At 34.8% G+C, this 27,269-nt stretch overlaps 1 protein-coding gene across 12 annotated transcripts in view; it reads right to left on the bottom strand.

Moving 5' to 3' along the window:
* LOC143247134 (carboxypeptidase A5-like) overlaps nt 1–10,747 on the bottom strand; it is a 38,640-nt gene extending 27,893 nt beyond the window's left edge. For 8 of the 12 annotated variants that reach the window (XM_076494709.1, XM_076494710.1, XM_076494718.1 and 5 more), the window contains exon 1: nt 10,621–10,747. The gene's annotated coding sequence lies outside the window, so the exon portion shown is untranslated. Of the gene's footprint in view, nt 1–6,226; nt 6,403–10,620 lie in introns of all 12 variants that reach the window. The other 4 variants (XM_076494711.1, XM_076494712.1, XM_076494720.1 and 1 more) reach the window with 2 other exon arrangements.
* Nucleotides 10,748–27,269: the final 16,522 nt, after the last annotated feature.

Genomic DNA, 27,269 nt, shown 5'->3' with positions numbered 1-27,269 from the left:
ATAGTTCTACTAAGTGCCACTAGAGAGCATGTTGCTAAAACAAACAACAGACAAAAAGAGCATCCTTATGCATGATGTCATAGTTCCATAAAGTTGAACCATAGGGCACTGGTTTCATGACAGTCTTAAATTTTTCATCATTGAAAGTTGTACAAAAAACATACAATAGTTACATAAAGTTGATCAGAGAGCATAACAGTATGATGTACATCTACATGACATTATAGTAACAAAGTCTTAAAAGTAATAATTTAATCAACTTTCCTAGCCATGTGTACAATCTTGTTTTATAAGTATTAAAAAGAATTTACAAAGAATGATCCTATTCATTATTTAAAGGCTTTTTTTGAATAATATCAAAATGTTATACTCTAATATATTGTTTGATAAGCTCCAAATATCTCTTGCTTCAAACAAATTACTGGTGTATGTGCATACACACACACACACAAACACATTCAAATTACTGTCTCAAATTTAGCAGAGACAGAAGCCATTAGTCAGTCATATTGGCTACAAACCCTTGTAGTGTTTGTGTATTAAGTTACTTTTTTAATTTCAAAACAAAATACTTAAATACACATTCTCAGTATTTATTTTTCCTGGGTCACAATGTGTATGGTTTCCAATTTCTCTAATTCAGAATTTTCTAACATTGTCCAACACTGAAAATGTTTTTCTGACAAATTATAATTTCCTCTGTCATATAACTTTCCTGATTCTGTGTTGCCCTCTATATGCTAATATTTTGCTTATCAATAAGGCTCCTATCTAAACTCACATGATTTCAAGTGATACTGTTACAATGTTGCTTAAAATGTGACAACCTTCCATCAATCAGAATGCAACACATCCCCGCAGCGCAATTTACACCATCTATACTGACTATTCATTCATCACTTGAACATAGGCAAGAAAAGATGCACTGGAAGAGGAGAGATGATTAGCTAAGAAGATCAAAATATTGTTCTGTACTTTATTTTAATTAAAGTTTTAAGACCCATATTAGCCATCTTGAGAATACATTTTTAGTTCAAGTGTTTCTTGTCATCACAAGATTAGCTATTCTCATTCAGTGTTGTCCTCTACATGCAAACCTTTTTCTTTATGCACATCACAAGCCTTATGCTCCCCATTATTGGAACTAAGAGATTCCAATGTGTCTCTCATTCAAATGATCACACATTATCTCTCCACCACTATAATCACATGATGCATGTAATCCCCCCTTATGCACCTGTCCTAAACACTAATTTTAAAGTTTGGCAGAAGATAAAAGCATAGGAAGAATTTTGGGAGGAAAAGTGAGAAGTACCTTTAGGAAATACATTTTCAATATAAGAAAAATATAACTTCTTTTATGGTACTTCCCTCCCTCACAAGACTAGCTAGAACTACACATTGATTAAAAGGAGAGACAAGTGTGAGAGATGAGCAACCCCCCCCCCCCACAGCATCCAAAGGATATCTCCATAACTTAGAAAGTCAGATTGGAAGATCTCAAAAGGGGAACCACACCATTTCCCATAAGGTATGTACTTTGCTTATGTGTGGTATGTTTAAGACACCAGGGCAGAAAAAGAAAGAAGCACATCCAAGAAGGAGAGAATGTGGTGGGGAAGTGATCCTAATAAGAGAAATATATTGTAATTCAATCCCACAATGAGAAATATGAGTAAACAAGGATGAGTCTCTGGATTTAAAGTGGTTAATTCACAGTGTAATGTACTTGGTAAGTCAACTGCATCCAAAACCTCCTAAGAGGGTACTGACATCTGCACAAGGACAGGATGAGGATATCTTCATCTCAAACTCAAGAACTGGGGAATACTCAAGGATTAGCTCTGATCTATCAATTCAGGAACTTGACATCAGGTATTGAAATGTCTATTGCATGCAATCAAATCTCCCAACTGTTAAATAGATAGAAATTTTCCAAATGAAAATAACATCCCCATAAGAAGACAGAATGAGGAATAGCCAAAAATGGAATCAGAACAACTCCACTTACCATCACTGTGGCCCAAAACACAGACAGAGGAAGTTGAAGGAGGAAGACAGACAACCCAAGACTTGTGTGAGAACTCAAGCTGACTGGTTCACTCTCAATCTAACACCAGCTATAAGGTACCAACACTGATGCAGTGGCAGCATGAGAGGTCCCCATCAAATGTGTGAACTGCATTTTTGACAGCTCAATTCCAGTGGTTGTGTAAACAGTATTATGAGGTCACATTGTTCAGCTAGGTAATAGCTCAACTTCTCAAAATGCTATGTCTCCTGTACATCAGCAGAACACCATCATCCTATTTTTAACTGAATGGTTATAGTCATTTTTTTTGTGAAACCCAATCAAAATGGCCCAGATGTGTGAAAGTGACATACCAACTGACATATTGACTTAGTTCAACCATTAGTATAGATTGTCATGCATAGAAGGAGGAAGGGATTCGAGATGGAAAGAGGATTCTGATCAAGATTCGTTTATGAAATGCCCAGTGAAGAGATCTCATATGGGTACAACCAAGAGAGACCAGTGATGTTACAGAAGACCAAATCCACAAAAAACAACATTTGAGTAGTAAGTGATGGAACCAAAAAGGAGAAGGTAGTTCTCGTTTAATATTCATATCAAAATGGACTCCCAAACTGAAAAGATGTTGGGTAGTTCCGAGGAAAGTCTAGAATACCAGCCCACCCCAGGTATCACAAAAATTTTGAGTAAGATTGGTTAATTCCTGTGAGGAATGAGCCAAAAGAAGCCACCCATCCATGTAAAAATGAAATTGCAATCTTTGAGCATAGAAATGCCAAATAAAATCCAAGATAATTATTCCAAACATGTAATGTACTGAGGCAAGTCCAAAGGGAAGAGCCCAAAATTGTCATATCACTCCAAGATGGATAAACCAAAAATAAGGATGAGACTCAGGTGATAGCTGTATATGTAGGTAAATTTGCCTTGGAATCATCCACAACCAACAAGAACATATCTATCTCAGGGTGAAAAAAACTCCATAGTGAATGGGATAGTGAGGCAAAATAAAAAAAATTATTAGCTGCCAAACCCTGGGTTTCTTTCAGAAAAAGATGGTAGCAAAACCCCACGAGGTATATGGAACAGATACAGTTGTCCACTGCAAGAGCAATGCCCAAACTTTTTCTGACAAATGCTAGGAGATCATAGAAGCTTCAGAAAGAGGGAAGGAAATGACAAAATGGCAGGCGAGGGAAAAAAATGGAAATTGGAAGCATAGGATACTCTGATAGAAACCATGTGGAAAGGTGGAATATTGGAGGACTGATGTCAATTGAGGCTTGATAACATCCAGAGCAGTATTAACATAAGACATCCCAGACTTGAGGCCATATGTAAATCCCTGAGAAAAGTCAGAGGTAAATGGGCCTGAGACAACATGGCAACACAACTCATAAGGTCTCAACAACAAGAAACCACATAATAAATGTCAAAGCCAAGGATGACATGCTGGTTGAAGCAAAAAAGAAAAGAATAAAGATATTGCCAAAAATCTCAGAAAATTCCTGTGGAGAGCCTCAGAGGGATGTGTATGCAAAAAAAAAAAAACACTATAAGAAGATTGTAAGGGTAAGAAGCAAGAATGAATATTGGACATATCAAGAGCTGCAACCAAAATAAGTAAAAGTAATCTAACACCTGCTGACTTAAAAGAGAATAAACAGCACAATTTTAGGAAATGTCAAAATAATCAATGCCCTCAGGGGCAGAACATGCTAATCCCCTCTTGTATCTGCAAAGCCAAATATCAACAAGAACAAGAATATTATGGGAAGGAGAAAATACAAAGGACTGGAAAGATGTTTCATCCTTATTACAGGAAACACTATAAACCTGAGACATAAAATCCATTGAGACTGAAATAGGCAAAGGAGACTCATCAGATTGGGTAAGGGAATGATTAGTAAACTCAGGAGGTGAAAAAAGATGATTAAAATCTTTGTCAGTCATCAAAGGCTCAGCAGTTTCAGTAGCAGCATTGGAGAAGACTAGGGATAAAGATTTAACTCTAACATTTGATCTCCCAACATATAAAAGCAGATAAAACCATTGAGTTGCCTGCAGTTGAAGCCCATGAAAAAACTCTATTTTCTAGTGTAACTCCTGAAGTGATAAGTTTAGAATTCACTGCAGAAAAAGGTTTCACTAAACATAAGTGTAGAAACAAAGCAACTTGAACTGATTAATAAATTGGAATATAAGAATCTGGTTGAAAAAATAAAATTAAGTTGCAAAACAGCCACTTTGTGAGGAAATCAAAGTTGAACATGCAACACTAAAAAAACAAACGAGCAGGCCCAAACTCAAATGTAATCAATCAGTAAGTGATAGTTTGGTAGAGACACATAAAGGGAGTCTTGTGAGTATACTATGCTCAAATTGGTAGGGAGGTGATACGTGATGATTTACATGATACACACATTAGAATCACTCAATTCCAATAGGGGAGGCAGGTTTGTGTCATGCTTAAAAAAAGAAGTTTACATTGAACAAGAATAGCTAATTTTGTGAGCAGTGAGAAGTACTGCATCAGATATAATGTAGTATGATATGTCATTTGAGAGATGAAACCTTGATTTTTTATATTGGCCAGAGATAACATAGAATCAAACATGAGAAAAATATTACCAAATCTGAAAAGAGAGGATGCTAAAGGTGGCTGTGGCAGGAGAAGTCTGATATTCTATTCAACAGCTTTGTAACCAAACAAAATTGAAAGCTATGAGAACTGTGGTCTTTCTGGGCAGTAACAATTTTATAGTGAGTAATTTACATTTTAATTTTATATTTTTTGTAGGGATGGTGGATAAAACAGAGAAGATGCCCAGACAAATGTGTCATACTAAGGGAATTGCAAGGTTTTTAAAATATTGCATTGTAAATTAAGAATTTAAAACTTGTATACTATTAAACTATAGATTATTAGCTAAGTTTTTATGCTATTCTAATTGGTATAACATTAACAAAATATAGTTTAATAAAAATTTTAAATGTAAGACTCTAAAACTTTATGTTATGCAATAAAGGATAAGTAGGGTAAGAAGGTTACTCATGATAGCCAATGAGTGAGTATGGTATGGACATGTTTATAACTAACAGAAAGATTCTCCTCTACGTAACCTTACATGTCAATGTTTATAGTTTTCAATCCATAAAACATCAGACAGTAGTACTGCTTAATATATAGTGATCACATTTTGGTGTTTTGAATACTAAATGAATTTTTTTAACCTATTAAAAGCTTATTGAGAAAGCTAGATACATTACAATAGTTATGGAACATTCTATTCTGATTGTGTACATATTTCTCATATTATGAAATGCATATTTAAAAATTACATTAATTCTTTTTTAGATACCCAAAATTTAGGCTTTGTGATGCTCACTGAAGAACATCTAAGAATGTTTACCAGTGTATGAAAGAACTCAAGTATTCAATGAGTCTAAAATCCTTGTTTTCACATACATATTTTATGAATTTTTATACATTTTGCAACTAAATTAAGTAAAATGTAAAAATTAGAAAGTTATAAGCTTAGGCTAACTAAACTTCAGAAAAACAAAATGTCCAACATTTCACAAGGTTGAGAGTTATTTGAAAGATTACACCCACATTAACATGGAAAGGATTTTTATTCTTAGCACTAAATTCCCCTTTCACTTAGACTGATTCATTAATAAATTTAGAAAATACTTAATTAAAAAATCTGATTTTTTTTTACAACAAACTTCCTATATTTACTAAAAGCTTCATAAATTTTATTCAGACATGAATATTAAATTTATCCTTGTAATAACAATTAGTATGTACAGTAAAACCTGTCCAAGGCAGAATTGTATGGAACCAAGTAAAATATCTGGCTCAGACAGTGAACATGCATTTCCTTAATTATATATAATTTTTGAGTGGAATATTATACTTGCTTAACTCAAGGGAAATGAGAAGTTTGTGAATAAAGTTATTATACTGTTTATGCTATATTCATTAGAATAAGAAAAAAAATACGCATAAGTACACAAAATCTTAATCAAATTTATTTGAAGAAAGTATCCAATTTCAACTGTTTCATTTTTAATGAGCTTTCTCATGTGGTTAAAAGAGGACTCCAATTCTACATCCTTTCCATGAAATTCATTTTTCTTCTACATTTTTACATACAATTTGATAGCATTAATATAACTCACTACCTTTTCCATTCTGTTCATGTTCTGAATCTCTCACACTGTTACCATCTTGCAAATCTATTATAGATTTTAAATCAGTTTCATCAGTTTCTGTTAAAACATTCTTGTCAACGTTCACACAACTTTCCACATGCACAGAATCATCGGTATCAATCTTCACAATCAGAGTTTGGATTTCACTAGAATTGTCATAACAAACAACTTCTAAACAAATGAGGGTATTCAGTAGCTCTTTTTTAAAATGAGGGTATTAAGCTTTCCCTAAATTTTAAAATTAAGAAAGATAGGAATTTATTTTTTTTGTGAAAATTATTTAAAGAGTAGAATTTTGCACTTAAAAGACAAATATATTTCTCCAATTCATGAATCTAATTTAACTACAAAAGTAATGATGGCAAAAAAAAAACAGAATATATTTAACCAATACTTACTGTAATAAAATGTCTGAGAATTTATTAATATTTAAACAAATTTTAATTAAACAAGAATTTATTAATATTTAAAGAAATTATTAATTAAATGAGAAACTAATAGTTAATCAAAATCATTTTTCTCCACCTTACTCATGTTCTAATCCTACTTGTTAATAGATGAGGTAGATGAAAGATAGTTTTCTGTCCGCGTTATGCAGGTTCTACCATACAGAGGGCCTTTTATAAGAGAAATCTTAAGATAATGCTGCAAAAGTTTGATATTTCCAACTTGTACAGGTTTCCACCTATCTATGCAGTTTCCAGCTTAGATAGGTTTTACTATATATCTTTACAGATAAAATCAATCAATTTGATAATTATGAGGCCCATATTAGTTTTTCATCTTTTACTATCAGCCTGCTACAAGCAACATATAGAAACCCCTTTTTTTTTTTCTATGTACAAACCTAAACTTCAAAATAATCATTCAACCTCTTTAAAAACTCTTCAATTTTTACATCTTGTATCATACCTTATTGCAAACTGTTCCAAAAGCCAACTAGTCTTGCATTAGTTATAAACAAAGTTGCAGTACCACATTTAGAGTCATGTAGGGTCAATTTTGTTAAAATTATGTTTTCGTGTTTTACCACCTGATGATGCAAGGTATTACAAAACAACTTAGAACAACAGAACAGTTAAACAAATACTCTGAAAATGATATTTAACTGTAACAAGTACAAGTTATGATTTGGGCCATGTTTAATATACGTGGAAACCTACTTAGTTGTATAGTGGAAAAAAAATATTGTATCACCTGTTTTTCCTCAATTCTTGTCATTTTATATGAGATTGTGCATTGTGAAAGTGTCATAAACATTGTTTGGTGTAAGCTGACTCATATTTCAGCCATCTAAACACAGACATGCATCTTAATTAACAAATTAACATAAAAACTTATTACACCAAACAATAAAGGAAAATCCACAGTTAAAGATAATGCCAGTAATGTAATTTCTAAAGAGTGATTTAATATTTGATTGTTCTCCCTCTGGCCTTGATAATTGCTTGACATTGGTGGGCCACAGAATGTATGAGGGGCTGAATGTAGACAGGGGCAAGTTCTTGATGCCACAAGAGGATTAGGGTTTTCTGAAGTTCCAAGATGTTTCTTGGTTTCTTCTGTTGCATTACCTTTCCATCAGTTGAAACCTAACCTACTGTCTGGTCAACATAGTGTCTTGTCGCTCTCCCTTTAAAGATAACCTTTCATCTGAAGCAGTGAAATAAAAAAAAAGTATTTTAAATACACAAAAAGTTAAATTTGTTTCTTATTTCCCATCTACTGCATGAATATTACCAACTATTTTTTTAGCCCTGTGGGATTATACAGACTTGTGGATCTCAATGCATCTGTAAGCACTGACAGTGCTTTTCACAAAATGCAGGTATCCCACAATATGGCTAAAGATGCATCTCCATATCATTTGATCATTTGGAACACTCTGACTGAAATTTCTCTTCACATCAATGTCATAGTGTTTCTCATCAGTCCCATACAGATCAAACTTTGATTCATCTAAAGTCACTTTGTTCCACATTACTACTTCAATTAAGCCAGCATTCCTTTTAGTTCAGATGAATGTCATCTTGTTGGTGAGGGATTTCTTGGCCATCTTGCTGAAAGACCAGATGAACACAGGTAAGAATAAACAGTGCATTTAGTGACAGAGGCACCTTAAGCTTCGTGGCATGCTCTTTTGAGATCTGTGGGGAACAGTTGATATTTCTGTAGGCTCATGCATTTCAAAATATGATTGTCAGCTGCTGTGGAAGTTTATTCTTACCCCTTCCACAACTTCACATCGTCAGTTTCTTTATATCTGCACACAGTGGCTCACAGTAGACTGGTTAAATTTAATTCTTATATTAATCTCTCATGTTCCAAGAAATTACTGCTTTTTTTGATGGAATTGATTTGCATCCCTTGGCCATAGTAGCATCAAATGCACATTGCAGAGAGAGGCTAATAAACTTACTCTCAGCAAGAACCTATATTTATTGTCACAAAATGGTTGATACAATATCCAAACATCCTACAAAGGTATAATGTAATAATAAAACAGTCTGATGTGAAACAAATTTGTACCTACATATATGTATTGGGGCTTCAGAACAGATGATGATTGTATAAAAAAAAATAAAAAAAATTGAATGATGCAATACATTTTTCCAACACAAGTAACTATTTACACTTCAACTGGTGTATCGTATATAGCCTAAGCAAGGATATTGATTTTGATTGGAAAGTTGTTCCAGAACAGCTGCAAGAATGGTTCCAGGGATGGAATGGTTATGTTGTTGGGGCAAGTTAAGATTACTTAACCTACATTTGCTTGTGTTAATAACTAAGTGATCTTTTTAAATAACATCAATGGCATAGATGATGAAATAGTCAATAAAATACTCAAATTCTGCTTATCATACTGAGCTATCAGGTTTTACTAGCTATAAGGAATATGTTGCTGCTTTACAAAAGGATTTAGATTATTTGGTGAATAAATTGTACATGGCTATTAATAGTAAATAATGCTAAATACTGCATATTTGTTACCATAATCTGAATGAAGAGTATAATGTTAATGAGAATAACTTTAACAATGCTGTTGCTAGTGGTACAGCAAACAAAATGTAAGATCTATAGAAATACTGAATACAAGCCTAAAAGTTACATAATTTCCTCATACAGGTTACTAGTTAAGCTACATTTAGAATATTTTGTCCAGTCTTGCTTACTTATGAAGAACTTTGAATTGTTTGATAACAGTAGGGCTACTAGGATGCTATCTGAAATGAAAAGGTTATACAAGAACAGGTTAAGACCTCTGAAGAAATAAAGGTGATTTGACTAAGGTATTTAAGATTGTCAATGGAATTAAGATTACTGAATTTTTGTTTTCACTTGGTGGTGAGAATACTAAGACGACAGGACAAAATTATAAATTTGGAAATGACAGAAATCATCTTCAATTAAAACAGTTTTAGGTTTCTAACAGGGTAGTTTACCTGTGAAATGAGTTATTTGCAGATATAGGGGATACAGTAAATTTACCACTTTACAAGGTTTGATAAATATTTCAATTATAAGGACTGGTTTCTTTTTTAAAGTTTTATCCAGTTTAGTGGATGTGATAGCCTCAGTAGATCAGAAGTTTCCCATTTTCATTAAATTATATGCTAAAATTATTCAAGGAATCAATAAGATATAGGCTTCTTATTTCTTTATCAATTTGAGAAATTTTGAAAACAACAAAATCAGAAACTGCATTTAAGATTTGGAAAACAGAGGCTAGTCTAAAATTACAACAGTTTTATTTCTCTAGTACAATATTTGGCTTATGTCAGCAGTAGAAAAGGATGACACTTCATAACAGTTTAATAAAATGTAAGCTAATGATTTTCTGAAATTTTTCATTTTGTTTAGAAAGAGGCCAAATGATTAAGATGAAAAATCACATCAGCAGGAGCTAGGGAAAAGACAAGTTAACTTGATTATGGGATATTTGGATTTACGAATGAAAACTTAAAATGATTCTTTGTTATTAACAATACTACTACTATTACTGAAGTACTAGTGAACTGACTCAAGGACTAGTGCTTAAGCCATTGCTTACTGTTATTTACCAAAAAAAAACTAATTACAGTACGCTTTGTAAACAATGTTATAAACATAGCCCATAAAAACAACAATATTTGGTCGTTTAGAGCTATCATTTAACAAGCTCCTTTAGAAAAATTGTAAACAATTCTTAAAACAGCATTCCTGTTCGTGAAATTTTTGGACCAAACCTAAGCCATACGATAGCTTCCGCGTCAATGCGATAGAGTCATAGTTTCAAAATACAACAGCAGTATTATTACTAAAAACAACACACTTAAACAGAGCTGATACTAAATTATGAGGTACTATAATGTGGAACATACCAAACTGTGAATTAGAATGAAAAATATTTTATATTCCTGATTCAGAAACATCTTTTCCCCTTAGTCTTACTTCTTAGTTTACGAGCACAACATACATCGTCCAATACTACGCCCCCTTAATGTAACTAACATTTGAGAAGATTGTATTTTCATATACTACTATTATTTATAATTTATTTATTAAACCCTGGCCTGAGATAAATTCCACTTAGATAATTTTCAATTCAAGATAATTAAATTACGATATAACATATATTGACTACTTAGCTATGATAATGGGATGAGATTGAAAATTATATATATATATATACATAGAGTTACGACAGGAAGTGTTCGTACACGTTCCGAGTAGTTTTCTGCTCATAACTTAAATAGTATCACGATTAGGCTAATAGACGTAAAGTGTATTATAAATATTATACTAACACACATTTACACAAATTTTATGTAAATTAAACAACAAATAAACTGTTTATAAACAAATAACCAAAAATAGGAGGAACAGAAAGTGTTCGTACATTTCAGAACGTGTGAAAAATCTAACATTGCGGTAAACATTTTGATCAGTTTGGCGAATAAACTACAATATACCATTCCAAAACTAGACACTGAATTCATAATTATCGGAATTTAGCCTGCAAAATATTTATTTTCGGCATTTAGCGCCGTCTCCTTCATTATCTGCTTGGTCATCATGGCAAACAGGAAACATCTGTCCAGTGATTTAAAAAAAAAACGAATTATTGTAAAATACAAGTCTCGTGTGTCTCTTTCCGGTATTGCTACACAACTTAATGTGCCGAAATCTACTGTTCAAAGCATAATTGCCAAGTTTAAGCGTACAGGATCAACTGCTAACCTCCCTCGTTCTGGACGCCCCACCAAATTCCAGAGAGAACCAAGAAGAAAGTTCTCAGAGAAGTTAGTAGGAACCCTCGTTTAACACATAATGACATACAGACACTGGTAATGGAAACTGGGGTTGAAGTAAGCAACTCTACATTTACGAACATGTTACGCTCTTCTGGGTTCAAAGCATGCCGTCCTCGTAGAACTTCATATTTAAAAACTGTTCATTTAGCAGCACGATTGAGGTATGCAAGAAAGCATGTAGATAAACCCTTTACCTATTGAAAGAGTATTCTTTGGTCAGACGAGACTAAAATCGAGCTTTTCGGCCACAATGATGTTCGCAATATTTTCCGTAAGAAGGGGAAACGAAATCTTCCAAAGAACACCGTCTCTACAGTTAAACACGGAGGTGGTTCGATTATGCTACGGGGTTCCTTCAGCTCTTTTGGTGTAGGCAGCCTTCACCGCGTCAACGAAATCATGAAAAAAGAAGAGTACGTTGATAAATTAGGCACTTAAATCAAGAATGATGCTCGGAACTTGCGGCTTGGGCGTTGTTGGATCTTCCACACGATAATGACCCTAAGCACACATCGAAATATGTGCAATCCTGGTTGCAGAGGAACCATATAAGCGTTCTGGAGTAGCCATCGCAGTCACCCGATCTCAACCCAATTGAAAACTTTTGGCATGAGTTGAAGACCAAGGTTCATCAGCGTCATCCGAAAAACTTGTAAGATTTGGAGGCCTTATATAAAGAAGAATGGAAGAAAATACCAGTCGAATACTGTCAAACGATCATGGAAGGCTATGAGGAGAGATTGTGCCAAGTAATTCACCTGAAAGGCTACACAACTGACCATTAAAGTAGACGCACGAACACTTTCTGCCCTTCTATGTTTGGTTATTTGTTTATAAATAGTTTATTTGTCATTCAATTTACAGAACAAAATTATGTAGACGTGTGTTAGTATAATATTTATAATATACTATACTTTCATTATCCTAATCGTGATACCTTTTATGTTATAAGGAAAATATTATTCACGATTCACGGGTACAAACACTTTATGGCTTAACTGTAAATAACAGAAAAGAAGATATAATAAAGGGGCTAGCAGAGATACGGTTTTTGTGGTGCATTTAGGAGGCTAATGGTGTAGGAAAAATAAGTCAGAGGAGATAATTAGGAAGTACAAGTGTCTGATAAAGGTATTTAAAGTAAAAGGTCATAACTTAATTTTATCAAGAATACTGCCAAAAATTAATTGTGGGAATGGAAGTTATAAACAGGTCAGTAAGGTTAATGGTCTGCCATGTCCAGGTGGGTTAAGGCGTTCGCCTCGTAATCCGAGGGTCGCAGGTTCAAATCCCTGTCGCACTAAACACCCTCGCCCTTTTAGCCGTGGAGGCGTTATAAAGGTACGATTAATCTCACTATTCGTTGGTAAAAGAGTAGCTCAAGAGTTGGCGGTGGGTGGTGATGACTAATTGCCTTCCGTCTAGTCTTACACTGCTGAATTCAAAAGAGAAACAAACAGACATCATGCTTCTGTAACAAACATACATATTACATCATTAAAAATACGGCTTACAACAGTTACAGCCATGTTCATATCTAATTTTAATTTTATAAATAACTTTTCAACATAAAATCTGTAACTAATTGTAAGCCTATCTTTAAATACAATATATTAACATTACGAAAATTATGTCTAATATAATTGGTTTTGATAAACAAACAAATATTTCTCCGAATAACTGAATAACAGAATAGAAACACCTATTACTGAACAATTTTTCTGACACTGAACTGACCGACTGGTCTTGTCTGAAGCGATTACATAATACTCATCACTCATAAAGTACTTCATTTGTTTTTATATTATAACATTCTTACCTTCATATACCACAAAAACCTTTACAATTATTACTCCATCATCACGATTAGTAGCTCTCTCTAGCACAGTGGTTCTTAACAGGAAGTTTTGTACTTGCATTCATTGAACCCTTTAATTGGGAAAAAAAAATGATTTTTTCAAATTAAAAACATAAGTAGATATTTTATTAGTGCACAAAATGAACCATGCATCAATTGCACACAATATTACTGTGTTCATAAAATAAAACCAACAAAACATGAATTTCACACAAAAACATAACTCAATGAATATTTACTGCAAATCAATGAGACTTTTGATGTTGCCTTTCAGAGACAAGTTTAGAAATGCGCGGCTTCACCTTGGCAAATGCCACTCTCATATCATTTTCGCAACAAAGGCTGTTCCTTTTCTTCGTTTTTATGTCTACCATCCTCGAAAAGGATTGCTCGCAAAGATACGTTGTAACAAATGATATGAGTATCTCAATGGCTTTCTTACCAATAAGAGGGTACGCTACGATTTGGTGACACCAAAACGTTGAGAGCGTTGTTGTTCTGAAAAGTTGCTGTTGAACCTGCGTCTGCTGAAGTTCAATGATTTCGTCGAGGTATTCATTATTCACATCTGCTGTTGCAACACTAAACGTGAACGGCTGTCTCACCCATGCTGGATATGACTCCGTCGAGAGACTTTGCGAGCTCATCTAAGTATATGGCAATTGCTTGCTTCAGTTCCCCGAGTACAGAAATGTCTCCGATTTCAGACACATCTTCGATCTTACTTGCACAGTCGTCCAGCAGGGGAAAGTTTGCGAAGTTATTATTCTCTGTTCGTCATTTTCAAAATGGTGTTTTTTTTAAAAGCCTTCAGGTTTTCTTCTGCTTCGATGATGTTGACTCCACTGCCCTGCATCTGGTGATTGAGATGATTGTACGCCAAAATGAAAATGAACTCAAATTTTTCGAAGCAATCTGCATGACAATGTTGGTGCTCTCGCAAAAACAGGACTAATTCCACACGCATGGCAAGAACACGATTCAGCACCTTTCCCTTGGATAACCACCGAACGTTAGAATGGTACAGAAGTACCTCGAATTCAGAACCCATTTCATTACACATCTCTTTGAAGATGCAGTGCTTCAGGGCACTATTTTGCACAAAGTTCACACATTCCACTACAATTTTTAATACTTCTGCCAGTTTTGATGGCAAGGTTTTTGTTGTCAATGCATGCATGTGCAGAACACAATGTGTTACAATGATGTGTGGTGCATCAGCTTTCACCAGCGCACCAAAACCAGAGTTTCATCCCAGCATGACTGGAGCTCCGTCCGAACAAACTGCAGAAACCATATCCCACGAAAGATCATTGTCTCTGAAGAAGTCATCCATGAGTTTCTTCACGTCGGCTGCCTTAGTTGTTGTTGTAAGAGGCTTACAAAATAAAAAATCTTCTTTTATCTCGTCTTTCTTCACATAGCGCACGAATTCAACAAGCTAACTTAGATTGGAAATGTCGGTGGTCTCGACGAGTTAAAGGCTGAATTTTGCTGGGTTTGAAATCAGATCTGCAACTACTTGAGTCAAGATGTCATCACTCGTGTCATCTATTCTGCTACTGATGGTGTCATTTGAAAGAGGAATTTGGGATAACGTATTTTCAGCAGCTTTTTCCAGCATGATATTCGCCATCTTCAACGCACCTGATTTTACGAGTGCTTCACCAATGGTGTGTGGTTTGCCCTGCTTTGCGATCAAGTACGCAACTTCGCTGCTGTGAGGATCGGTTTGTCGATGGGTACAAAGCCGAGAACAGGCAAAGTAGCCTTTTCATCGAACCTGGTTTTCTTTACCTTGAATTCAGCAAGCGTTGTGTTCTTGTATTTTCCATCTCCATGCAGCTTTAGGGAGTGTTCTCTTAGTTTTGCCGGTGCTAGACTAGAATTGCTCAACTAGGCATTGCAAATCATGCATTGAGGACGCTGACTCCCATCATGTTCTGTTATACACGTGAATCCATACTGTACGTATTCGTCCACCCACTTTCTGTTTTTGCTCGACATAGCTAGTATGAAAGGATTAAAAGATTAGGAAAAACATCACAAATGACGCACGATTACTACAGTCACAAGTCGATTTTTGATTGTTTATAAACATTTTATTTGTCGTTTAATTTTCAAAAAAAAAATTATGTAGGTGTGTGTTAGTATAATATTTATAAACTACCACACGTCTATTAGCCTAATTGTGATACTTTTTAAGTTATGAGCAAAAAAATACTCGGGACACAGGGGTACGAACACTTTCTGTCGTAACTGCAGATAGCCAGAGATTAATTCCCTGGGGTAAATCCATTTCCGTTAACCGGTGACGTAATCCGTTATACCAGACCGTATCGAGTGCTTTCTCAATGTCGAGAAATCAAGCTACAGTGCATTCGTTTTTGTTAAAGCTGACTGTAATTGTTTCAGCTAATCTGATTAGGTGATCTGTAGTTTGTCTATATTTTGTAATTTCGTTTTGAATTTTGGGTAATTTTGAATTTGCTTCTAATTATACAGATAGTCGGCCACTAATTATTCTTTCTAAATTTTTTCCGATGCAACTGGTTAGACTAATCGGGCGGTAATTGTTTGCTTTATTTGCTGGCTTTTCTTCTTTCTGGAACATTAAAATTACTGCTTCCTTCCAAGAAACAGGGATATATCCAGCTGAGAATGACAAGTTAAACAGAAATGCGTAAAACTTTTTCTCAACCCAAGCGAGCCGTTTTTACATATATATTTCTCTACAAGTGGGTTTTCTCGACTTCACTGAAAATTGATAGGTGTGCATATAATTTCTGAGTACAATTTTTTTAGTGATTGACGAGGATTGTTGTTCAAGCAGCCACATATTCAGGCGGCAACTTGCAGTATTTTTATATCAGACGAGGAGTCAATTTTTTACTTTATTCAGTTTTTATCTATATAATATATAACACTAACTGTAGTGTTATAACAATTGCGGTTGTTATTATACACTTAAGTTTGAGAAGTTTTAACAGAATATTTTATACATTGAGGCTTTAAGTCTGTCTTTTTTATTTAATAGAATTAATCTGGCAATGGAAATGCTTTTACTTTTCGTTTAATCCAGTTTTTATTATTTTAAGACTTTAATTCAGGTCATGAAAAACCGGCTCTTCTTGGCACGAGTCTGCAGACTTCCTCTTGTTGTTAATAAATATATGTAATTTGGATTATATTGGGTGGTGCAGTCAGTTTTCATAAGATCGGTCTTTTTTTCTTGTTTCTAAACATACGTAAATGGAGTTATATAAGCTGGTTCAGTCTTTTCTAGTTGTTTCTAAGCACATGTAAATTGACGTATATAAACTGTTCCACGCAATATTCATAAGACAAAGTTTTTAAAGTGAAAAGTGTCTAGGATCTATCATATGAGTTAGCAAGCTTTCCTTTTTTATTTAATACTGCTTTTAATTATTATTCTCTGTTTCTGTTTGTTTTGAATTTCGCGCAAAGCTACACGATGGCTCTCTGCACTAGTCGTCCCTAATTTAGCAGTGTAAGACTAGAGGGAAAGCAGCTAGTCATCACCACCCACCTCCAACTCTTGGGCTACTCTTTTACCAACGAATAGTGGGATTGACCTTCACATAATAACGCCCCCACGGCTGAAAGGGCGAGCATTGTCTTTCTGTAAAAACTAAAATTATCAAACCTGTTTGAAATGTTACACAACTTAAGGTGTGGTAGAATAAACGGGGATCAGTAATTCATTTCTGAAAAAAAGTCAAGACTCATACTGATATCTATCTACTTAGCCAAGATAAACTTTGTTACAAAAACTAGAAAGAGCACCAAAGTATATGATGTTTACTACAAATAGTTACTAGTTAAGGTCATTTTGTATGCTGTAAGTTATATTTCTAGTATTTTGCTTCTCATTATTGCCAGTTTTTCAGCCTATCTTACCACTTCAGTTTTTCTTATAGCATTTTGCCAACACAGCCAAGGTCATAAATACGTAAATGCAGAATCTTTGTAGATATTCACATTTGGAATCACCTTATAATTTTAGTAGAAAGAATATTGTTCAGGTTATATAACCGTTAATCAGAAATGTTTCAATATATATGTAGCATATGCGGTGGATATTTTTCCGATGAAAATTATTTTGTTTTTCTTTGTTTAAACTGTAGCAAAGGTAATAGATGTTGAAGCAGAACATAATTTTATAATAATAAATATTTATTGCCTTTGGGCACATTTATAAATAACATTAAACCAATCGATTAATTTTCTTCAGGTGGGTAAAAAACAAGGTTATTTTCACAGAGTTGCGGCCTGGCATGGCCTAGTGTGTTAAGGCGTTTGACTCGTAATTCGAAGGGCGTGGGTTCGAATCCCGGTCGCACCAAACATGCTCGCTCTTTCAGCCGTGGTGGCATTATAATGTTACAGTCAATCCCACTATTCGTTGGTAAAAGAGTAGCCCAAGAGTTGGCGGTGGGTGGTGATGACTAGCTGCCTTCCCTCTAGTCTTACACTGCTAAATTAGGGACGGCTAGCACAGATAGCCCTCGAGTAGCTTTGTGCGAAATTAAAAAAAAAAAAAAAAAAATTCACAGAGTTGATCAAAACAAACCTACTTTTAGTGCTACAAGTCAGGGTTTGATATCTGCAGTGGGAAGATGATAAATAACTCAATCTGTAGCATAAAGTTTAGCAACAAGCAAGGAGAATGACATTATTTCAATTACTTCGATAGTTTGAGTTAATGAAAATAGTAAAAACAAAATCTAATTATTTTAATTCAAACTGAACAAACTTGAATTAATCAAAAATAGTAATGAAGAATCATAATAGCAATATTTCATTTATTGAATAATTTGAATAAATAGCAATTGTAATAATCAGAACAACTAATTCCAAAATGTACATTATAATGCTAGGGTCCGGCATGGCCAGATTGTTAAGGCACTTGACTCGTAATTTGAGGATTGTGGGTTTGTATCCCCCTCACGCCAAACATGCTCGCCCTTTCAGCTGCAGGGGCATTATAATGTTACAGTCAATCCTGTTATTCGTTGGTAAAAAAAAGTACCCCAAGAGTTGGCAGTAGGTGGTGATGACTAGTTGCCTTCCCTTTAGTCTTACACTGCTAAATTTGGGAAGGCTAGTGGAGTTAGCCTTCGTGTAACTTTGAGCAAAATTCGAAACAAACAATTCTGTGTTCCCTTTATATGCCACAAGCCCTTTGCCTCCCTCCATTGTAACTGACATATTTCAATGCGTCTCTCATGGAAGTAAACTTGCAAAAGTTATCCATCAATAAGGGTGTAACATGTGACTCCTTTTATCCAATTTTACCTAATTATAACTTTGGCACTGCTTGTGCTTAGATGTTTTTCACTTTTTGTGTACTTAGCTTTCGTAAATTCCATAATTATATTTCCGAAATATCTTTCAAATTAACAATATATGGATATACTGCTGACTTTTTTACTTTAAATTAATTTTCCAATCTTTATTAACCTTTTTCTTGCACATTTGTGTTTGTCTATCACACATTTCTGTTTAATTCATAATTTGAAATGAATTCTGAGATTAATGTTACTTCTTTAGTTATCTCACCTTCTACAAGTACTTTTTACAGGCTGCAGGTAGGGATATTGTTTGTTTTGAATTTTGCGCAAAGCTACTCGAGGGCTATCCTAATTTAGCAGTGTAAGACTAGAGGGAAGGCAGTTAGTTATCACCATCCAGGTAGGGGTAGCTGGAGTTATTAGTAATTATTCGTTGAGGGATTGATCATTATATAAGTCAGTCTTCTCCTGAACTTGCTTCTCTTTCTTCTGAACAAGCCAAACCTGTTCAGATTGATGAAGGTTTTGATAGCCTTTTTCCACCACCAGATTTTGCCTTGTCTTTCTATGCCCTTCATACGGAATGAGCTATGCCTAATAATATGACATTTTTAGACATGACTTCTCAGATATGTGATATTTTATCTATTTCTTTGTTACCTAATAGTTTTTACTCAGCTTATTTTGTTTTCCCACCATTCCTGATAGTAGGGTTCATGATGGTTGAAGGTGCAGACATGCTTCACCCCCACTAGCCACAGATCAGTTTGCTTTGGCTTACCATCAAGTTGACTGTCCAATTCCAGTCACTCAGCAGGTTAGGTCTGTTTTACCTGTTTAGGGAATGGTGCTTAATTTTCTTGTGCATTTAATCCATGCTCAGTTTTCATGCATTGATCTTATTCTTTCTTCTTTTGTATGGCAATACATTCATCTTCCTTCCGAGGCAATAAATTAAGACTGAGGGTTTTTTGAAGGATAGCCTCTCCCCTAATTTCTCCACATTGCTCATTTGTCATCTGTTTGTTTCCCTGTTGTTGGTATCTTCTGAGTCATGATGCACCCATGTTCCAGATTAATTTGGTGTCCATTTATTGCAAGAATTTAAGCAATGACCCCTTTTCTTGATGGGTAAGTTTTTCAACCATGTACCTAAGAATTTAGAATCATGTATGAAATATGTGCATCAGCACTCTTCCCTTTCCACTTTGGTAGCTTGCTTGTTGTAATCTAAACCATGATAAGCACTATTCATTTTCTCCATCCTTTTCTCTCAGCCTTCATCTGTGTCTTCTTCCAAGAGTTTCTCATATCATCGTTTTATTTGAAGTAGATGTGAATAATGCCAATAATTCTGGTGACAACCCAGTTAATTCAGGATTGTTGGTAGCTCAGTTGTGCAAATTTGTTCCCCTTTGGTGATCTTTCTCCATGGATAAGTGGGTTATTTGGCTTTTATCAGAGCAATTTGTCTTCCAATTTTTCCTCACCTCCCTTGTCTCAGGTACACATTTTCTTACCTCTACCTTGGTATTAAATCACCAGCAAATATCTGTTAGAGTTGGTATAAGACATTTTGTCTCAACAAGCCATTCAATATGTTATCATATTTCTTTGGAATTTTATTATAGGTTATTTCAGTTTCCAAGAGAACAAGAGACTGGCAACCTGACTAGATCTGCTTCATCTCAATCAGTTTCTCAGTCTCTCCTGTGTTACCACAACATCACTTCTTAGCCTCAGGTAGTTTTTCCTCTAGCTTAGGGAATGACCGTGATATATTTTGTAAATGCTTACTTTCACATCCCAGTATCTCGGCAGTCTCTTCCATATCTTTGGTTTGTTCATCACAGGGTAATTTATCAGTTTTGAGCACTATTCTTCAAAATTGCTTCAGCCACATGTGTTTTTTTCAAGTGGTCCAAGCATTTTCTTGTCACCTACATGCTCTTGGGTTATGCTTTCATCATTATATGGATGACTGGCTACTGTCAACTCGTTCCAAGCAGGAGTCTACCCATCATACTCATTAGCTGCTCCTGGAGGTGGCTCGCGTTGGCTGGTTAATCAATTTGGAAATGTTATACTTTCAACTTTCTTCTTTCTCAGTGGCTTTACATTCAGTGGGGTATTCCTCATATAACTACTTTTTCCATGTCCCTCAAGGCCTCAACCACAAATTGCTCCTGTTTACATTTCTCACTCTGGCTGTTAATGTTTTCAGTCAGTATTGGACCAACAAATGCCTACATGTTTATTCTCCCATTTGACGTCTTTGTCAGGCAACCTTGACCATTCACACTGCTCCAAGTTGGTTGATTAATGTTAAAAAACATCAGTTTATCAAAATTACTGTTTCTGATTATTGCTGTTTCCAGTTATTCCAACTATTAAACTAATCCAAACAGTAACATAATGTTTTTTCATTGTTAAGTAGAAAACTATATACTTATATAACTGTGTGAGAGGAGTGCGTTATGGTTTGAGAATCTCTGGTTTGATTTCTCTTACCACTAAACTTGCTCATCCTGTCTGTGTTATTGCAATTTTACTGTGGTTATTTACTACTGTCATTAATTTTGAACTGCTAATTAGAGAAAGCAGCTGTATGCAGCATCAACCACTATGTCTTTGGCTACTTAAATATTAAATAAAGTGTAAGTTTACTGTCTTGGCTTTTGTTAATGATATAATTTTCTTGAAATTTTGTATGTCATTGCAGACTGCTTGAGAAAGAGACAAAGATAAACGATGAACAATACAGTGGGTCTGAATAAAATGCTCACAACCAGTCTGCTTTGGCTTAGCACCCTCCCACTATGTGTACCCACCATAATAGAAGCTCCAACACCACCAAGTGAAACAATATTTTTTAGTTTCATTTCTCAATATTGTAAGTTTACTTGAACAACTTCAACAGTTGTATGAGCTGTACCATTAGTTAAACTACACAACTGCCATAGAGATGTAGCAAGTATACCACAATAAATATAGCAGACACTCAATATATGTGTTTAAGAACTGTTATGTAAATACACTCAGTGGCCACTTTATTAGGTACACCTATCTAGTACTGGGTAGGACCTCCTTTTGCCTCCATAATAGTCTGAATTCTTCACAGCATGGATTCAACAAAGTGCTGGAAACATTCCTTATGGATTTTGGTCAATGTTGACTCAATAGTATCATGCAGTTCCCATTGATTTGTTGGTCACACATTCATGCTGTGAACCTCCCATTTCACCTCATCCAAAAGAATGAGATCCTGGGATTGTGCAGGCCATTGGACTACAATGAACTGAAGTCACTGTCATATTTATGGAATCAGCTTGAGATGATGCATGGTTTGAGACAAGGCACATTATCCAACTTGAAGTTGCCATTGGAAAACTGATAGGCTGTGGCCATAATGAGATTCACATGCTCAGCAACAATGCTCAGGTATGCTGTGGCATTAAAATAATGCTCAGTTAGTATTAAAGGGCCTAATGTGTGCCAAGAAAACATTACCCATAACCATTACACCACCACCACTAGCCTTTACCACTGACACAAGGCAGGATGGATCCATGGATTCATTCTCTTTATGCCAAATTCTGACCCTATCATCTGCATGTTGCAGCAGAAATTGTGATTTATCAGACCAGGCAATGTTTCTTCAATCATCCAGTTTTGGTGATCCCATGCCCACTGTAGCCTCATCTTTCTGTTCTTAGCTGACAGGAGTGAAACCCGGCGTGGTCTTTCAAGGTTCGATGCGTTGTATGTTCAGAGATGCTCTTCTGCACACCACTATAGTAAAGAGTGGTTATTTGAGCATATGTAGCCTTCCTGTCAGCTTGAACAAGTCTGGCCATTCTCCTCTTCTGACCTTTTTGATTAATAAGGTGTTTTTGCTTGCAGAACTTTCACTTACTGGATGGTTTTTTGTTTATGCACCATTCTCAACAAACTCTATAGATTGTAGTGCATGAAAATCTCATGAGATCAGCAATTTCTGAGATGCTGGAACCATCAAGTCTGGCACCATAAATTATTCCATAGTCAAAGTCGCTTAGATCATGTATTGTTCCCATTCTAATGTTTGGTTGAACAACAGCTGAACTTCTTGATCATGTCTGCATGCTTTATATATTGAGTTTCAGCTATATAATTTACAGTTTAGCTATTTACATTAAAGAGCAGGTGTTCCTAGTAAAGTGGCCAATGAGTGTATGATATAAAGCCCTGTTAATAACTTATTTAATATGTTTGTAAAATGTAATTTCTGAAGCAGTATCTCACCTTTGCATACAAAATAGTTTAACCCCTCATGCATCTCCCCATGGTATTTGCATGCCATTAGTCTTGAGGTAACTTTCATAAAAAAAGTACTGGTTTATTGTGAATTCTGCTAGGGCATGAAAACATCATTCTATAACAGTAAGTCTCCACTGCTTGGAGGGTGACACCATCTGCTTGTGCAGTAACTCATCCTTAGCATTTGTGTTCAAAAAGCTTCATTCTTTTCCTTGGCATTGTCTAGGATGCAAGAATATCAAAATTATTAACCAATTACTTGCAATTTGTGAGAAATTTCTACTGATTTAAATTTCATTTCAGTTTCCTTGATTTAGTGTTTGTGATTCACAGAAATTGAAATTTTTTACTTTAAGTTAGAAAAATATAATGGTGTTTCCACCTTCATGGATTCTCAAGTGATGGTAATTTCTGCTCTGTGTAGTAAAAGTGATGATATTCCTAACATGAGACCTGTGTCTATTGTGGCTACCAAAGGATTGTCTCTGGAGTACAAGACAGCTATTGTACAACATTGAGTGGGTTCCTTCATGCACACTGGCTTTCCTCCTTCCATCTATTTACACAACATTCCTTCTCCCTAGTTTGAGCATGATCAGAATGATGACAATTTGATTGATTGTTTTTCTCATCAGGATTTGTTTTTGTTGGACATACAAGACTGTTTAGTTTAAGAGTTATTATTAAATTTATTTTGTGATTGAACATTTAATGATTACTTACTTTTCAAAATAAGAGAGTTAAAAATTAATTATATTTTAAAGTGATAGTTATGACAAGTTTCATTACACAACTCTGTATAAGTTACACATTGTGTATGAAGTTTAATTGTTCTACAAAGCTTTTGTAACATTGTTGCTGTGATTTTACTTAAAGTTGCTAAGTCTCTCTTGCTACATGATTATTGTTGTCACAATAAGGCTAGATATTTCTAGATTTTTCTATTGAGTGTTATAAATACATGCAGATACAGAGAGGAAGTACTGCAAGTCTATCATCAACAAGCAACACTAAAATATCAACAAAATGTTGACACTACTTATAAGATGATGCTAATAAGAAACAAGAAAAGAGTGAGTTGCCATAGATGCTACTGCCAGAATAAACAAAATAGAGTCAACTAATCAGATTCACCAAAGAAAAATATGTCATTTCATGATTAAACACTGCATGACTGATTAGTCAGCTCAAATTAGTAAATGGGTCAATAGTACCAGTAACGATTAGAACATTTGACAAACATCAAGGGGCCAACACATCACATGTGAGTGAGTGAGGGCTATATCAGGGACAAAGATGTGAAATTTGTATGAGATACTGGGTGCTGCAGTGAAGACCAGCCTACTATCTTAGGATCAAATGATGGGAAAGGTACATTTACATGTGCAAAATGGTAGGAGAGTGAGAAAGTTCCCCATACCCAAAATAAAGGTGGTAGACAGTAGATATTGAAGCCATGTGTACGAAGGCCCCAGTCTATGACTTGATGATTGTAAATGCATCAGGTAGTAGTTGGTTTGAAAAACCTAGACAGAAAGAAGACTAATAAAGCACCTGAAGTCACCACCAGAGATCAAGGGAAGAACAGCAAATGAGACATCAAGCTTATTTAATTCTTGAAAGGTGAAATATCAAACTTAGGTCTGCAGAAACTGAAGGGTTCTATTATTTTGCTCATTCTTCAACCATTTTTTACATTGTTCTTTGACTGTGAATTGACAGCTTCCACTACTGCTCTTTAACAAATGACTTTATCAACTACATTTTGCATTTTTTATTCCCATTTTCCTCTCAACTTTATTGTCATTATTTCTTCTCACTGATGCTTTGTTCTATTTCCATGGTTAGAACTGGTCAGAACCATAATGTGAATTTGTTTGTACACACATTCCATTTGAGTTGTTGGCTTCACATTTATAATGCTTTCTTTCTCTAAAGGTATATTTCCTTTGCTTTCTCTTTTACATTTTCCATCATCCAAACGTTTATGTCTCTTCTTTTTCTACTCAAACCAGACCTTTTGTCTGATTTTCACTGACCCTTCAATAAGATCCTCCAGGCTAACATGTGAACCAATTACACACATTCATTTTTCATTATCCTCCTCACCTTTCTGTTTTGTCCCTACAGGATTTCAACTCCCTCTAATTGGTTTTCTTCAATAAATCTACACACTGTCTTTGAAAAGGGTAAATAATTTTTTTTTTTTTCACATTACCCTTGTCTCACTCTTTTCTTATCCTACAGAATTTTGCCAGATGGCTGATGTTGCCACCCAAGATATGGATATTTCCCAAAATCCACAATGGGCAGATGGAACAAGAAGTGCTCAACACATCTTCTCTGGCTTTAACACTGTCCATTGTCAAGATAAGGTATTTAGCAATACCACTAGAGGTATTATTGATGTATCAGAATTACCCAATTTCCAGACCTTGATCATGCCTTCCATGGAATATCTCGGAAAAGATAGCACCAGCAAAATGATTGTCTGTTTCTGTGGCTGTCACTTGCCGAATTGTAAATGTAGAATATTCTGGCCACCAGTGCACTTTCTCTAGTCAAAACATTTCTGTCAGGTGTCTGATAGGAATTTGAACACTTATGTGTTTTTCCCAATGCAAATTCTCCCAATTCCTTCAGACAGAGCATGGGTAACGCTTGCCATTTACCAGTTTATATTTGCAGTGGTGGTGGACCTTGGACAGTTCATCACTGATTATGTACAGCAAGATACAGTGAGAAGTAAGGGTTTGTAGTGTGAATCACCCCTCATAAAGCGTGTTCACCTACTGCTGAAGGATAGGTTCACCACCCAACATAGAGTCTGAACGAGCCCATACCACACCAAACATCTTAGCTTGCAAATAGTTGGTCATTTTAAAATTCTTCTTATTCCTTTAACACTTGGGTATAATTTTCCTTCATTTCTTTTTGAAAGGTACACCCTGGTCAAGAAGAAATGCAATCTCGATCCATTATATTCCTGTCATCTGGTGTTGAACTTCATGGAAATTCCATTTGAGCAATCTTCTCAATAGATCTCATCTAGGTTTAATGTTTGCATTCATCTCTTCATAATTTCATTATGGGATTCTAGCTATTATGTGTGAGGAGGTGAGGCATTGCCTTGGTATTCAGTGTTTTACTTATCTGAAAATGTGTTTCTGATAGAGTAACTTTCCTTTTGTCCTTTTTACTTGAAGTGCACTTTTTTCTTACCTCTTCTAAAAGAAGTTAGTTTTATGTGCAAGTGTTAGGGGTAGCTACTGCATAAAAAGTTTGTGTTATTTTTCCTATTGGTGGAGAGTTATCTTTGAATGATGATGGCATCATGCACTAGTACAGTTCAGATTAAACACATGGGTTTTTAGGCAAAAGTTAATTCAAAGTCAGAGGCTTACAAATCTCATAGGGAAATGACGAGGGATCAATATATTTTTGTGCAGAAGTATCTATTAGAAATAAATTTTTAGTAATAACTTTAACTTGAGATAGTTATAACTATCAAAAATTTTATTTTACAAAATGATGTTATTCTAATATTTATGATGTTTTACTTCACAATTTAGGTTTTTCTTTTAGTGAAGTACATATTTGCCTAATAAAACTTATTTTCAATAATTTGTTTCCTTTCTTACAAGCCATTTGTGTAATTAGATGGCTATATGTACAACACTTAAGGCTACAAATTTATAAAAAGGTTAAATAATTGTTGCAATGGGTGTTGATATTGATAGCAATTAATCTTTCATTGTTTATAAACTGATGCAGAAGCTTTACTGTTCATTTATCATCCCTTCTTTTGTGTAGTTCTAATATGAATCTTTAATTGTGTTAATTAAAGTGCTAACACACCCGGTAGAGCACGTTGAATTTGAGAGTGTTTGTGTTTTGAAACTGACACAAGCTTCCCTTTGTGATGGTGTAAGATATTAGCATTGTAAAATATTATGTAAATTAGCTAGTTATTTGAGATGTAACCATTTGGTCTAACCACTACATAGAATCCTTGCTTTGATCTTAAAAGAGTTAGTTTATGAGATACGATTATAACAAATTATTACTGGTTGTTCCTTGATATTGTTAATGATCATGAGAAGCAGTTTGAGTTTGGAATGTTTTTTTGTTTGGTTCTTTTTTTTTCTAAATCCTTTATTTTCTGAAACTAGTAACATTGATATTTATGTTGTATCATTTAGTAACATTTGTACCAAGCCCTAATGAGGCACAGATTTACTGTG

This window comes from Tachypleus tridentatus, chromosome 3 (assembly GCF_004210375.1).
Source record: "Tachypleus tridentatus isolate NWPU-2018 chromosome 3, ASM421037v1, whole genome shotgun sequence".
In the NCBI taxonomy this organism is placed as follows: Eukaryota; Metazoa; Arthropoda; class Merostomata; order Xiphosura; family Limulidae; genus Tachypleus; species Tachypleus tridentatus.
This window is presented reverse-complemented; position numbering and strand designations above follow the sequence as displayed.